The sequence below is a fragment of the Mus pahari genome, chromosome 8 (assembly GCF_900095145.1).
Source record: "Mus pahari chromosome 8, PAHARI_EIJ_v1.1, whole genome shotgun sequence".
Classification (NCBI taxonomy): domain Eukaryota; kingdom Metazoa; phylum Chordata; class Mammalia; order Rodentia; family Muridae; genus Mus; species Mus pahari.
The window spans coordinates 48,797,298-48,812,769 of record NC_034597.1 but is presented as its reverse complement, the minus strand read 5'-3'; the positions used below and the strand labels follow the sequence as shown (position 1 = coordinate 48,812,769).

General features: G+C 47.0%; 1 protein-coding gene across 1 annotated transcript in view; it reads left to right on the top strand.

Annotated features, from left to right (window-relative positions):
- The window catches only part of Lats2 (large tumor suppressor kinase 2), a 52,393-nt gene that overhangs the window by 14,370 nt on the left and 22,551 nt on the right, over positions 1 to 15,472 (top strand). The gene's annotated exons all lie outside the window — the stretch shown is intronic.

Below are 15,472 nucleotides of genomic sequence, written 5' to 3'. Positions count from 1 at the left end.
GAAGGTTCTGGTAGGAAAGTCATGATATGAACACAGACAACAGGAGGGGAGGGCCGACAGTGCCCTGGAGCTGTGTGTGGGTGAACTGAAGCTTGCCTTAGAATCTGTATACTAGGTGAAGCACATTCTTCCCCTCTCTCCTTCTTGGGCCGTAGAACATTAGATGCAACTTGGTCCTTCCCTAGTTTGACTTAAAGTGCCACCTCTAGGTTTTCTGTAATCTTGCAGAGTACCATGTTTCCCCGTAGGGCTTGGTGGTGCGGCCCATGATTTTTTCTACACACACTATTTCTTTTTGAGCCAGGTTCTTGCTATATGTCCAGACTGGTCTTGAACCCCGGAGCTCAAGTGAACCTCCTGTTTTGCTCTTCTGAACTTCACAAGTAATATCACCCATGTACACATACATGTGCTTTTCTATATTGTTTGTGGTATGACTAGTTGAAAATATTTACTTGACTGCTTGAAATGATCATTTTCTTTTAAATGTCATATTAAGGTAAAATTTACATTTTAAATGTGCACAATTTATAAACTTACAGCCCCATTAATTTTCACACATTAATTACACTCATATCTAGCATATATGGGTACTTTTTAAATTAAAATTTTTAAAATGGGAGTATCTGGAAAAAGTGAATGACATTAGGATATTTTCAATATAACAACGTAAAGTGTTTGCCAAATGATATACTGCGCACATCATATGTGTAACTTTTACAAATAAATCCTATGAAGCCGTATAGGCAGGTAACTAGGTTAATGTTACAGAAGGAGCTAGCTGTTCTTCAGCTAGAGATTGAGCCTTGAAAGGTGAGGTTCTGATTACACAACCACACAGTCTGCAGCTTTGGTTGCATGTAGGTAGCATTTCTCTGTGGGACTTTTATTCTCTGCTGGAACTGTAGTGGGTGACAGGCAGGTGGGACTCCTGCATGGTGAGGGCTGCAGACTTGCTGGGAGACAGGCGGAGCATGCATGTGGGGTACAGAGGTGTTGTTTGGAGACAGGGGGGTCTTCCTTATGGTACACATGTACTGCTGGGTGACAGGGCACCTGCGTGGGGTCCAGTGTTGCCAGGTGCATGAGGTTCAGGGGTATTGCTGAGATGGTAGACGGCTTCTGCATCCTTCATATGAGGTAGTTTTTGGTTCCTGTTCTCAGGGAGCCTGAGGTCTTGAGTGTAGCTCCTGGTGCAGACCCATGGCTCCTGGAAGTCTTAGAATAGCACCTTCCCCAGGTTGTGTCCCTTAGGGAAAGATTTAGATGAGAAATTTCTTTGAGATAGGCGTACTAGGAAATGCTTTGCCTCCCTTGAGGAATGCTCTCTGCTCTCTGCTCCCTGAATCTGATCTGTGGTTGTGCTTGTCTAGCCAGCCTGTCCTTTGTGTCTCAAAGTCCTTAGCAGTCCCTTGGTCCTGGGTTTCTGTGTCAACTATGGTTTCCCTAACCTACCCCACATGTGCTCCAGTAAGTCAGGTCTTTAATGGAACCAGGGCAGAGAGAATGTAGACAAACTGACCTTCTTCACCGCACACAGGCAGTAGTCAGGGTGTGCCTTTTTGCAGACCGGCTTCCTGACAATTGGCTCAGTGCGGGGTGAGTGGGATGCTCTGGGAAATTAGCAAAGGAAGTCAGTTCATGACATTCTTAAGCCATCAAGGGAAGAATGTGAATTTTCCTCAGCAGTCACACAAGCTTTTGGCAGCGCTACAAAGGGGCGGAGCCCCCATGCACTAGGAGCTCACCTAGGCATGAGTGAGCTGTGTGCCGCAGGTTCTACATGCCATGTGAGACAGGCTGTAGGCCCAGTTTTAAGCTACAGTGAGTTGAGGAGAGTCAGAAAGAGCCCCACCTGCAGAGCACTTGGCCCTGGCAGATTGTGAGGAGCTGAGTGCCTTGCCCGACTCGGACTCCCTCCGAGTGGGGGCTCGGAGTTCTGGTTTGACATGCGATGCTTGTCACCAGGCTCGGTGCTGGATGACTGTTGACTTCTCATTCTGTTTTCAGTGTGCTGTAACTTCTCCCTCTTGTACCCTCGTATCCTGCTGAGAGTGGCATTTTGCTGGTGGAGTGCACAGTCCTTGCAAACACTGGAATCCCCACTACTCCAGCTGCAGCTTAGGTTCTCAGCATGCTCCAACAGTCTATTCTCCATCAGGGACAGACTTCTGTCGGTTTGCTTACTTGGGGCCTTTGGGGTTGTATTTTATAGCTCCCCCCTTCTTCCTGGAGGGATCCTGGTGTCTGTCAAGTTTGCTTTGTTTCAGCAGCAGCCTTTCCTGACGTCCTCATGTGCCTTTGAGCTGTTCTCTTTAGCCCTCTATAGCAATTTGTTTCCTACTCACAGGGCACTCGATTTGGGAGGCCTGTGATGCAGGCAGGCTGTGGTCCTGTGGTTTCACTTCCCTTGCTCTGAGGCCTGGCTTTCAAGAGTCCTTCCAGTGCTCCACAGCCACCAGCTGCTGGTTAATATTTGCCAAAGCAGATGTGACTCATACTGGTACAGGCAAAAGCCTCCATCCATCGCCTCCCCCAACACCAAATGAGGGAAAGTCCATAATCCACAGAGCAGAGATCTTTATGAGGTTTATCTGATTAACATGAAGAGAGCCGTAGGGTGATGTAGGGAGACCCTGTCTAAAGCAAGGAAAGGGAAATGGGAGGAATGAATGTGCACAGGACTAAGGCACGCTGCTGTGCACAGGACTCTGTGACAGGGTCTCCCTCCACTGAGTCTCTTATAGCATTGGCCAGTGGGAGACAGTGGGTGTAGATCTCAGAAATTTCCTCCTCCTTCCTTTTCTCTGCAACGGGACCCACTTTTCTACATGAACCTCCCCTGTAATACTAGTAAGTGGGGAAGGAAGAAAGCTTGTTTCAGTTTGCACTGCTGGTGACAGGAAATGGCTCACAATGGTCTTTGGGTGGGACAGCTGTTTGCCTCGCCATCTTCTCCTCCTTGTCTTCTTCCTCTCCCCCCCCTCCTCCTTTTCCTCCTTCACCTCCTTCAGTGGCTTTCAAATTTGGCCTGGCCAAAAGGTAAACTTGGTGAAAAAGGATTTTAGGGAAGCTCCGTGGCAGAGTATGTGCCTAACATATGCAAGGTCCTGCTCCCAGCCCCTCATAAAGCCCAGTAAGCAAATAAATAAAATGACTGAGGCGATAAAGGAGTTTCTACTCCATCATCCCTGCTCTTGGGTCTTCTCTCTATACTAAGTAAGGTATGCCCCTTCGTAGACATTTAGCAAATACAGAAAGGTATAAGACAAGAGTTGATTGCCTGCTGTCCATCCCAGCCCTGGCCAGGCCCAACCCTGCCTTTAGCTTTGGAGCTTAGATAGATTCAGGGTACTGTGGCTATTGAGAGATCGCCTGTCGTTTTATGGACATGGATGCGACCACTCTTTAACATTTTGGGTTTAAAATTGGGCAATATTTTTCTAATTAAAAAAGGCATGTTTTAAGTAGTCTATGAATATACTAGACATGACTTTTTTTTTAAACAGCAAAACATGTTCTCATTGTATGTAATAGTTTGTGAGCAGCTCTCTTAGCACCCTTGGGTCTTTTCACGTCTGGAAACATTCCCCACCACCCTCTGCCGGTCGCTAGAGAACCTGTCGCCTTAGGCTGCCCCTGTGCCCTTTGTCCTGCTCTGGGCCTGTGGATTTTGTTTTGACTTCGTGGTGCTGACCCCCCACCCCACCCCAGGCTGTCTTCAGGCAGAGTTTCTAGTGACCCTTTCCCCCAACCTCCCTTTAAATTAGATCCCCCTTTTCTCTCATCACCCTGTAATTCCTTCTTGGCATTTATCAGAGCTTGTTGCTAAGTGGTAGCGTGTTGTAAGCCATAGCCCAGAACCAACACATTTTTTCTTAGCCACCAGTTTCTGGAACTCAGAGCCAAGCACAAAAATAGCTATTAGCAAGTCAAGGGGCAGACATTTCGACATGCATTTTTGTGTCATTTAATTCCATTCTAAAACATGACTTTTAAAGCTTGCATTGAAGTCTGTTGGTCACATAACTGTCCCTTATTTTATCGTAAAAAGCTGGAACGGGCATCTTCTTCATGAATCTGAATGGATGATCCTCCCTGAACTGAGCTGATTTCCTTAGTGTAAGTGTTAGGAGTGGAATTACTAGGTAAATGGCAGTTTTATAGTTTTTACCTGTATTGCTGAATTGGTAATTACGCTTAGGCATGTAATCCTGCTCACCTGGACTAAGAAACAGCCCTGGGATAGTTGTCCTTTATGTTTGATACTGGCGTGGGTGTATGCAAGCAGCATAAGTAGGTGGCAGTTGTTAGAGGCTCCCATTTCGCATCAGAGGCTGACCTGCTCCTGTTCACAGGAAGGTATCTCTCTCTCCTCTCCAATGGGTACATTTGTGATGGTGCAAGTCTTAGCCGACTTTAGAATCCCACTCTGTCAATTTAAATTTTTAAGAGAGCTGGCAATGGTCAGGGAGATGGGTGAGACCTGCTTGTTGGGGAGAAGACACTCTGGAGCCAATCTTTTCCTTCCCTGCTGCAGCAACCAGGGTCCAGAGGTTGCTCCTCACAGCTCTTCACTAAGCTGAGACTGCAACCTCTACTTTAAGCAGCCTTTTTCCCTGATCCCAGCCCTCAGTACAAATGCTATCCTTTCCTTTGTGTGCCACAATGTGAATTTTGCTGGCAATCACAAATAGATTTACTTGAAGCCCATTTTGTCACCCTGAAGTTTTCTATCACAATTATGTGGTGGTCAGCAGGGCTCCCAGGCTCTAACACAAATGAGCTCAGACAGGAATCATAGCAGCCTGTCAGGAGGGGTCCTGGGGAAGGCTCTGAATCCAGTCTCGGGTTTGCACCACCTGCCAGAGACTTTTAAAAACTTTGAGTTGCCAGCAAACCGTTTTGTGGATCGAGAGTAGGGAATGGGCTGGAGAGATGATGCAGTCAAGAGCACTGGCTGCTTTTCTGGAGAACTGGATTTGATTCTCAGCGCCCGTATGGCAGCTCACAGCTATCTGTAACTCCAGTTCCAGGGGAACCAGCTCCATCTTCTGGCATCCTCAGATACTGCATGCACAGTGCACAGGCAAACATGCAGGCAAAGTGTTCAGATGTTCTGAGTGTTCCTTATGTCTTTTCTGGGGTATGGGAAACTCTTGGAGACTTTGCTTTTTAACCCACATCCCTCAGCTCAGCACTGCTCTAGCCCAGTCTCCCTGTGTCGGGAACAAGGTGCTCAGTTGTACTAAGAATTCTGGAATTTGGTTTCTTTAAAGAACACAGAAGTACTGTAAGAATATGTTTTTGTTTTGATCCCAGGTATGAGATATGGGGCTGCTTCAGCTTGTCCCAGCAGCTGGCTATGATTTGCCTGTGCTTTATCAGGGGCATCATTTTGCCAGCTGCAGATAATTTCTGCAATTGTGTGAGATTTGGAATTCTGGGAACTTTTAAGAGAGTATATAAATGCTAGGGCCCCAGAAGCTGGGCTAGGGGGGAGTAGGTGGTTGTTTGGTTGTTGGTTGTTGTTGGTCATGGTTCGTTAAATAGTCATGCACAAAGAAGAAACAACAAGAAGAAATTAAGTATTCTGATGGTGAAGATCAAACTTGCCCCCAAGGAACTTGATGTGTGTAATCAGCAGGGATTAGTCAACAACAATGTCGCCCCCTTTCTGATGCCTGACTGTATTTGGGGATCTCTTTCCTGTCCTCTCTATACTTGTGTCTTTCTCATCTCGTGTTAGGGGTTGGAAGGGCGGAGAGAAGAATCTACACAACAACAGAGACAGGCAGCACGGCAGACTGTGGAAGCACCACCCGCACTGGCTGGCCATGTCACTGCTGGGCAGAGATGCCCAACCCCAGGGGTACTGCCATAGATAGAAAAGGGCAGCTGGAGTGGGCAGGATGTGGCTGTCATGTAAGGAAGGCCCATGATGTCTTTAAGGACTCAGGTGTCATCCTTCACAAGTGGCGTTTTTTTTTTTTTTTTTTTTTTTCCATCCAGCATCACAGATGGAAGAAGGTAGGGTAGCAAGAGCTGCCACTCTGCCAGCTCTGTCTTCAAGAGCTCCCTTCCTAGGCTAGGGCCTGGGAGCTGAGGAGCCTCAGCAGTAGGCCCATCAGCCAGCACAAGGCCACTCCTGACAAAGCTGTGCTGTCGGTTAGGAGAAAAGAGATTGGGGTTCTTATTAGGAGTCTGCAGTATAACTGCATCATCTGGCATTATCACCAGAGAAAGTCTTGTCTCTAGATTATTGAGTTAAATACTCTTGCATCATGAGCCATCTTGAGGAGTAGGAAAGAATGCCTTCCTGCACAGGCTGGCACATGGCTGGAGCATGATGGCATTGCCATCGCCATATTTTGTTAATTACAAAGACTATTGTCCTCTGACCAGCTTTCAGGGTTCTGGTCCCTTTTCTTTGGAATCACATGAAGATTTCCTCAACCCTAAGATCAGTGGGTTGGATGGGTATACATTTCACTGGTTATGATATGAGAAGAATTATTAATCATATGATAGACATGAACGTTGTTTTGTACAAAAATAAGTGATTAACAACAAAAATTTTATTCCAGCCAGCAAGTAAACATTCAATGTAAATTTGACACAATGTCATTTGGTTTTTATTCAGCAAAAGAGCCTTGGCTGGTGACAAGTGACATCTGGGAGTTCCCAAGAATGTGGCAGAGTAGAACAGAGTGAGCCCCCCCCCCCTTCAGCTGTCTCTTAGTGTCTCCGAGGCGGCTCCTTCCTGGAGCTTTGTGGCTGCTGCCTTTTCTCTTTGCCTCCAGCCTTCTGTTCAGCTTTGCTGTTGCTTCCTGGCTTTCTGGTTTACTTTGGAAATGTTCAGCAAGCAGCAGTAGCCTCCCCCAGCTGGAATGAGCCAGTAAGTGTTGGTGGGATAGTTTCTGATTGGCCCTATTCACAGCTCTGCCTTAGGACCCCAGGAGAGTAAAGGGCCAGGAGAAGACCTGTCCCTTTTTCAGATGCCAATGATGACTTCAGGGCCCTTCCCCAGACAGGAGGCTCTGTGGCCTCTGCCTCTCTCTCTAGTGCCTCTCCTTTCCTGTAAGTCCCTTTTGCCCCCTTACCCTCTCTGGCCCAGGAAAGCCCTGGACACCCCTCCCAGGTCTGGATACCCTATTTGGTTTGGGCCAGTGTGTTAGTGGACACTTTCCTCAGTGCCTGCTGCTTTTTTCAAAGTGCTTTCAACCCTGTGTTGTCACTGCAGATCTCTCTCTGTATCTAGGTTCTGTTGCCTTGACCCAGTAACTCTTCCGGCAAGCTTCCAAATGCAGCATCCAGCACTCCATGTGGTACCCGCGTCCCTCTTCCTCCTTCTGTCTAATCCCACTTATCCAGTAGACTGCACGGTTTCTCATGCTTCAAATGGGTCTGCCTTTTTCTCCATGTCACCAAGCTATCCTTTCTGGCTTTCCTCATATTGTCATTCTAGCTGGAGTGCAGCCCACTTCTTGAGCTACGTAGTCACACTCCTACTGCCCTGTGGTCTCTGTGGCCATTTGGCTCAGTGTAGGCTGGGTTCAGTGCAGGCCACCCCTCAGCTTTCTGAATCCCTGTTTGTATGAGAGCTGTGCATGGGATCATGGTAAATCTCCTCTACAAGGTATCGCCACTTCAACCCAGTTTGTCCACAGTTGCTAAACTGCATAGTACTGGAGCTACAGAGCTGTGAAGGGGAGAGGGGAAAGGAGCTATGTAGGGAGGGGGAAGAAGAGGGGAACAAGGATGGTCCTCCTGTTTATTACAGCATAACATCCTCAGGAGGAAAATTGAGCCATCACCAGCCCACCACCCATAGATAGTTACTGTTACTTGGCTATGTGCATGTATAACTTAGTTTTACAGGATTTCAGAAAGTCAGTAGCATGGTGAAGCCCCATGCATCCGTGGCTCAGTTTTAAACAGTGTGCCTTCTGCTTTCTTGTTACCTGCTTCTGGGAGTTTTAAAAGCAAAACTTAAGTTGAGGTACAGTATCTAGGTGTTTTAAGACCAAATACTGGCCTAATGTCCCTCATAAACACTTTAGGACACTACTCTCTAAGTGACAAGAGAATGCAAGGCTGTGTGTGGGCTGGGAAGATGGCTCCATGGGTCAAGTACACGTGTGCTAGTCTGTAGGCCTGGGGTTGCGTTCATTTAGCCCTATAATAAATTGTTTTGTTCTGTTTGTAGTAAATTCTTGCTTTCTAATTGAATTCTGAGTATTTTACACTTGGTTCAGAAAATGGCCTTTTGGTTTATCTATCAATTTACATACCTGCTAACCAAAAAAAAAAAAAAGAAAGAAAAATCTTTTTCAAGTCAAAACTAACCCACATCTTCTGTAATGGAGGCCATGGGAAAGCAGTCCAGACAGCCTGCACGGCGACAGCTTACTCACGTTTCGTGGCAGGAAGGAAGAGAAGCTTGCCACTTAACAGGAGAGATGGCGGCTTCGAAAGCCTCATTTTAAATTTTTATTTATTTTTATTTTATGTGTATGGCATTTTGCCTGCATGTATGTCTGTGCTAGGCCAGAAGAGGACATCAGATCCCTGGAACTCATGTTACAGATGGTTGTGAGTCACCATATAGGTGCTGGGAACTGAATCCAGGTCCCCTGGAGGAGCAGTCAGTGCCCTTAACTATGAGCCATTTTATTTTGTTTTGTTTCAATACGAAGGCTATTATATATCCCAAGGTGGCCTTGAACTCAGAGATATGCTTGCCTCAGCCTCTCAAGTCCCAGGGTGAAAGGCCTGTGTCAGAGATGAGTCTCCATAAGGAAGGCGTCAGTGACTGATAGCCTGTGTTTCAGTCTGTGGGGAGGATCTTGAATTGGTCGACTAATAAGTACAACATTACCAGCTCTCCTCCAGGGATTAGCTCCGGGACGGTGAATACTGAGGTTGCTTAAGTCTCTTATAGAAAGTGTCAGAGTATAGACCTGCCTTCAGTCCCCTGCAGACTCAGGCCATCTGTAATGGCTTAAAATCCATCATGTACCATGACTGCTGTGGGAGCACCTGTGTTGTTACACTGGGATTGAACCAGGGTCTGAGCTGCCTCAGCACTGAACAGTTGTTACATTGTATTATTTAGTAAATAACAATGAAAAAAACAGAGTACTTCTTGAATCCAGACAATATTTTTTCAGTTAGCATGTATTCATTGTACACAGCAACAGGCTCCATGACAGTTTTTATATACGTATTTTGGTTATGATTTCCTTCATTATCCTTTTCTCTCCTCCTCATTCCTCAGTCCTCCTAACTTCTTGTCTTATAGTCGTATTTTTATAGGACTTTCCCCTGGTAAACACAGCTATTTGAATGCTTGTGGAGTTGCTGTGGGAAGTCTCCCAGTTTCTCTGTGATGTTCCCTGTTCTTGTGCTGGCTCCAGAGTGGCAGCCGTTCTTTGTCACCAAGAGCTGCCCGGGGTAGCCCGGCCTCTCTGCAGGCTGCTGCTGTTTCCTAGGCATTAGATGTGGTGAGATGTAAAACCTCATTACAGATGAGAACTTTCTGGATGCTTTTAAGGAAATGAACAGTACAAAGGAGAAGCAACTTTTTTTTTTTTGTCCAAACTTCTGGTTTTCAAAACCAGACAATATATATATATATATTTTTTTTTTTTTTGCAGTCCCCTGAATCTGCATAGGAGTGCTATTTAGGAGACATTTACAAGTTAGGTGTCTTAGGGTTTCCAATGTTGTGAAGAGACACCATGACCACTGCCTGCCTCCCCCCCTCTTTCTTCTCTCTCTCTTTTTTTTAAATTTACTTATTTCATGTATGTGAGTACACTGCCGCTGTCTTCAGACACACCAGACGAGGACATCAGATCCCATTACAGATGGCTGTGAACCACCATGTGCTTGCTGAGATTTGAACTCAGGACCTCTGGAAGAGCAGACGGTGCTTCTAACCACTGAGCCATCTCTCCAGCCTACCATTGCAACTCTTGTAAAAGAAAACATTGAATTGGGGGTGGCTTAAAGTTTTAGAGGGTCAGCCCATTAATGTCTTGCTAGGAAGCATGGAAGTATGCAGGCAGACATGGTGCTGGAGGAGCTGAAAGTTCTATATCTTGATCCACAGGCTGCAAGGAGAAACTGTGCCACACTGGGTGGGTTTGAGCATATATGACCTCAAAGGCAGCCTCTACAGTGACATACTTCCTTCAACAAGGCCACACCTCCAACAGACTATTTCTCCTAGTTGTGCCACTCCCTTGGACAAGCATTCAAACACATGAGTCTGTGGGGGCCATTCCTATCAAACCCCACATTGGGTATCATTAAAGCCAAAGTTAGTTTGCTTGTCATCACACGGCAGCAGTTTGTCAGGACTTGTGAAGTTGCAGTGTGCACACTGTGGTTATGATGCAGTCCACTGGTCTCGCTGTTCTTGATGGTGTGTGGCTGTTTTTCTCAGTTCCATCTCCGGAATTGTGTCCTCTGAGGTCAGATATCCAGTATGTTCTAGAGTCCTGGTCCCTTCTGTATCTGAACTATGGGATATCTGCAGGGTAGGACGGCCACAAAGCTGCCCAAACCCCACCCAGCTCTCCTCCAGGCGCCGATGCACCTCTCCACACCTGTCCTTTCATCTGTGCCGCTGGCCTGTCCTGTCCTTGCATGTGCAGAACGGAAGTGGTCCTTTCCAGCCACTCAGCAATCTGCACTTCAGTCTCTGAAGAGAATTGGTTCCAAGACTCCTTCTCCTATGAGTACCAAACTCCATGGGCATTTAAGTCCTTTGTATAAAACTGTAGTAACAGGGTGAGGCGGGATATGCCTGTAATTCCAGCACTCAGGAGGCTGAGGTAGGAGGGTCATGTGTTTGAAGGCTGCCTGCACTATTTGATAATACTTTGTCTCAAAAACAAGAAGGCAGAACACCAGAGTGCTCACACAGTATCTGCATAGAACCTACCCCTGTGCAGTTTATATGGTCTGTTCATGATGTTTAGTGTCTGTTTTCATATGGATGCCACATACATAGTTGTTATTGCTTAGCGAATGAGAATAACAACAGAAGTGTGGACATGATTAGTACAGATAATTTGGTTTTTAATTTTGTTTTTGACAGGCTATAGTCCAGGCTGGCCCCATTTCACAATCCTCTGCCTCAGTTTCCTGAGAGTTGAGACCGCAGGCTTGGCCACCACACCCAGATATTTTTGAATACTTTTTTGTGTGCATGTGTACATGAGTATGTGTGCAGGAGTGTGTGCCATGCATGTTCATGTGGAAGTCATAGACCAATGCCAGGTGTCTTCTTCAGTCACTGTCCATACCAGCTGTTGTGGAATACGGTCTCTCACTAACTCTGGGGCTCACGAACAGGCTAGGCTCTTTGTTCAACAGACTCTGATACCCGTCCCTGCCCGAGCACTGGGTTTACAGGCATGTGCTACTGGGGCCTGCAAGAGTCATGGATCATGGCGTGTGCACCTCAGACTGACAGGGCTGCGTGCCGACAGAGAGCATTGCTGTGAAACCTCCTTAGTAGGTGGTTTCCTAGTAGAGATTATCAGCCGCAGTCCCTGTTCCAGGGCACTTCTTCCTGTCATATCAGGTTCATAAGCTCATGCTTCATTCTTAGGTCAGCATTCGACTAAAACAACCATGGTAGCAGCCGGCCTTCAAAGGCTTGGTTTAACAATGGTCTGATGTTTCAGTGGTCAGAATGTCCCAGTACTGCCCTTTGCTTCATAGAAATGGCCTGGCATGACAGAATGCTCTCCTGCTGTTACTGAGCTGTGGAGAACAAAAAGGAAAACCCTTGGATCTCGGAAGTACCCATCTGTGGTGGCTTTAATGAGAAGAGCCCTCTTAGGATCATGTATTTGAATGCTAGGCCCATAGTTGATGTTTGCATGTGGTTGTTTAAATGAAAACTGTCTTCCTTAGGCTTGTGTATTTGAACACTTGGTCCCCAGTTACTGTTTGGGGAGGTCATGACATGGAGCTTTGCTAGATGGATGAAAGTGTCACCTTGAGAGTTTATAGCCTTACCCCCATTGCCAGGTGGCCTCTGCTTCCTTCTGCCATTATGGGGTCTCCCCTTGGCACTGTAATCCAAAATAAGATCTTTTCTTCTATAAGTCACTTTGGTCATGGTGTTAATCATAGCAACAGGAAGTAACAGGACAGAAAAGGATGTAACAGCGAGTAAATAGATCCAATATAGGCACAACAGGCATCAGTAAACGCTGAAGGCCAGGGACAGTAACTGATAAAGCCGTCCTTTGTGTGGCGTGAACCAGGGACCACTTTTCCCTTTTGTGGTTTTGTTTTTTCAAGACAACTCTGTGTAGCCCTGGCTGTCCTGTGACTCACTCTGTAGACCAGGCTGGCCTCAAAAGCTGATCCACCTGCCTCTGCCTCCCAAGTGCTGGGAATAAAGGCGTGCGCCACCACCGCCCGGCGACTTTGTTCCCTTTTAGTAGGCTTTTCCTCAAGCACATTAATTACTGCCTAGGTGGATGGGGATAAACATGCAGCCCAGGAGCTACTGGTCAGCCAGCGCCCCTGTCTGTGGTGCCTCTGATGGTCTCTGATGGGTCTGACCCAGCTAAGCAGGCAAGAAGTGCTAAGGGTCACAGGATCCCCTAGCATTAGAACAGAGTGTTGTGTGCAGAGAGATTGTCTTCTACCAACGCTGTATCCTCATTGATGGTGTTGTTGAAGGTGTGAAGTGCCCTGCCAGTTTGATTAGTGGGTTTGCATGAAAGAAATATAACTGAATACCGTGCAGAGATTCCACCACTGAGCTATAACCTCAGCCCAAGATACAGCTGAGTAAAACCACTCTCTGGAAAAGATGTTCCTCCTTGAACTGTCTGTTTTAGGATGAAACCAATACTTAGAACAACTCTCCCCTCACCTCCCAGCCATGTTTCTGGGTCTAGTGCTAATGCGGGCTCTGTTCTGGTCATTTTGTTTGTTTGAGGCAGGGTTTCCATGCATAGTCCAAGGACAACTGAACTCTGAATCCTTGTGCCTCAGCCTCTTGAGTGCAGCAGTTGCGCGTGTGTGGTGCCGTTCCTGGCTCTTGCCACTTTGAAATGTGGCTTGTGATGCTCATTTCCAAGGATGCTGGCGGGGTTTGGCGCCTGTTGCAACACGAGCCCCTTGCTCGGCAGCCTTGCTCATCCTACAGGCCTCACAGTCCGCCATTTCCTTCCTAAGTTTTCAACGACTTAGACTCTGCTCATTGACTATCTGGCAAGAGTGAAGGGTGGGTTTTCTAAAATAATGCTCAGGTAGCTCTAGATAGGATATTTCCTATAAGAGTTGGACGCTTAGCTAACAATAATAAATATAGCACTCTGTCCTGTATTTTTTGGCTTTGAACTTGACAACAGCCAGCTAGTATTTTACCCCTGGATTTTCCAGACGCAGAAAAAATACATAATAGGTGTTAAAATTCGTGGAGCATGGTAAAGGCTTACTACTATCAGTGAAGACTGGACCACCCTGCCATCACTCCTCACTGGGAGCCTCTTAGCTGTTGAAAGAGCCATCTCAGAAGATGCTCTTCACTTGGACACTTGCCGTGTGAGGTTTCGTCTTAACTGCCCTCCTTTAATGTGAGTGTGTGGAGTGGCCACATCAAAAATAGGAGTCTCGGAGCTGGGAAATGGCTCAGTCAGTAAAATGCTTGCTGAGCATGCGTGAGAACCCAAGTTCAGATTTCAAGTATCTATGTAAAGAGCTAAGCATGGCAGTATGTCCTTGTAATCCAAGCTCCTGGGGACTCCTGGCCAGCCAGTCCAGCTAAGTTAGCTAGCTCCAGGCCAGTAAAACCATGGTGGACTGCAATAGAGGAAGAGAAGATGGCCAGGATCAATCCCTGTCCTCTACACACACACATACACACACACACACACACACACACACACCAAAACAAACAATGCCCTGTTAGGAGACAGCAAAATGACAGAGTGCAGCTTTCGTGTGTGTCTAAGCCCTTGGGAGAGGCCAGTAGGAGATGTAGGGACTGAGCCAGAGCTGACACATGCTGACTGGGGCTTGTGAAGAGGAGCGGGTGCTTCAAAAGGTAGCTAAGAGTCAAAAGAGGCAGAGAGCCTCCTGGGTCTGGCCTGCTTGATGCAACCAGTGCACGTTTCTGTGGAACTGTCACACAGCCACTGACAAATTTTTAATGATAATTTTACAAAAGCTTTCTAGAAGCCCAGTGATTTGTGGTGTTCCTATTTCAAGTGTTTTTAAGAACTTTGCTTATTAAAGACGCTGGGTTGCTGGCAATTTTTTATTCCTAAGCAAGTTTTTGTTTTTAAAGTAACTGTCTTAAATTGCATCTACAATAAGCATAAGTCCTTAGAGATCATTTGTGAGAAGAAAAATGTCATGTAGATTGCAAGAGCAGCTTCTGCAGAACTCCTTAGAGGAGAGGGTGGCAGAGGAGCAGGCCCAGGAGGAAAGTCCTTCATGGTGCTGAGTCAGGGGAGCAGTCCTGCCTACCGACCTCTTAGAGCTGACCCTGCAGCGGTGAGCTGAGCAGAGGCACACTGCAGTGGCTGGCACACTCCCTGCTTCCTCCCTCCCTCCCTCCCTCCTTCCAACTTGTAACTGACAGTGGCTGTAAACTCAGTTTCTGGCCCAAGTTTTTACTGTCACTGCAGAACCCAGCTGGTGCTGACTGATGACAGTGATGTTGCCAGTGTTTATGAAAGCAGTAAGAGTAACGAAACATCTCACATGTATGCGTGTGTGTGTGCGCGCGTGTGTGTGCGCGCGTGTGCGTGTGTGTGCGTGCGCGCGTGTGCGTGTGCGTGTGTGTGTGCGTGTGTGTGTGTGTGTGTGTGTGTGTGTGTGTAAACCTGTGCATGTGGAAGCCAAAGGACAGCTTAGTTGTCCCTCAGGCCTCATCTGCCTTGTTGTTGTTGAAACTGTCTGCTCATTGTCCGGAAACATGCTGGTGGGTCATTCTGTTGCCCAGGTCAGTGGTCTGTTCTCCCCAGGGCTGGAATGTCAAGTCTTGTCTCTATACCTTGCTTTACTAGAAGGAGTGCTGGGATTTGTTTGTGTTTGTGGGTGGTTTTGCCTGCGTGTATGTGCATAACCTGTGTGCCTGCAGAGGTCATCAGCTCCTGGAACTGAGTTACAGACAGTGAGCCTCCAGATGGGTGCTGGGAATCAAATGGAAGTCCTCTCCAAGAGCAGCCGGTGCTCCTAACCATTGAGCCACCTCTCAAAGACCTTAAAAAGAAGTGCTCTATGGCATGTGTCGCAGAGCTGTGCTCTTCCCAGCCCTTCCCATACCCTCTTCTCATCAGGGTCGCTCACCCGTCTGGTGCTTGGGCTTGTCCTTCCAGAGACAAACTATACCTGCTTTGTACAGTAGGACTTTATGATCAACCTTCTTCATTTTGTGGTAGCAATTAGTCTGTAATGATGGGTGTTGCCAACTCAGCTGGTGAAC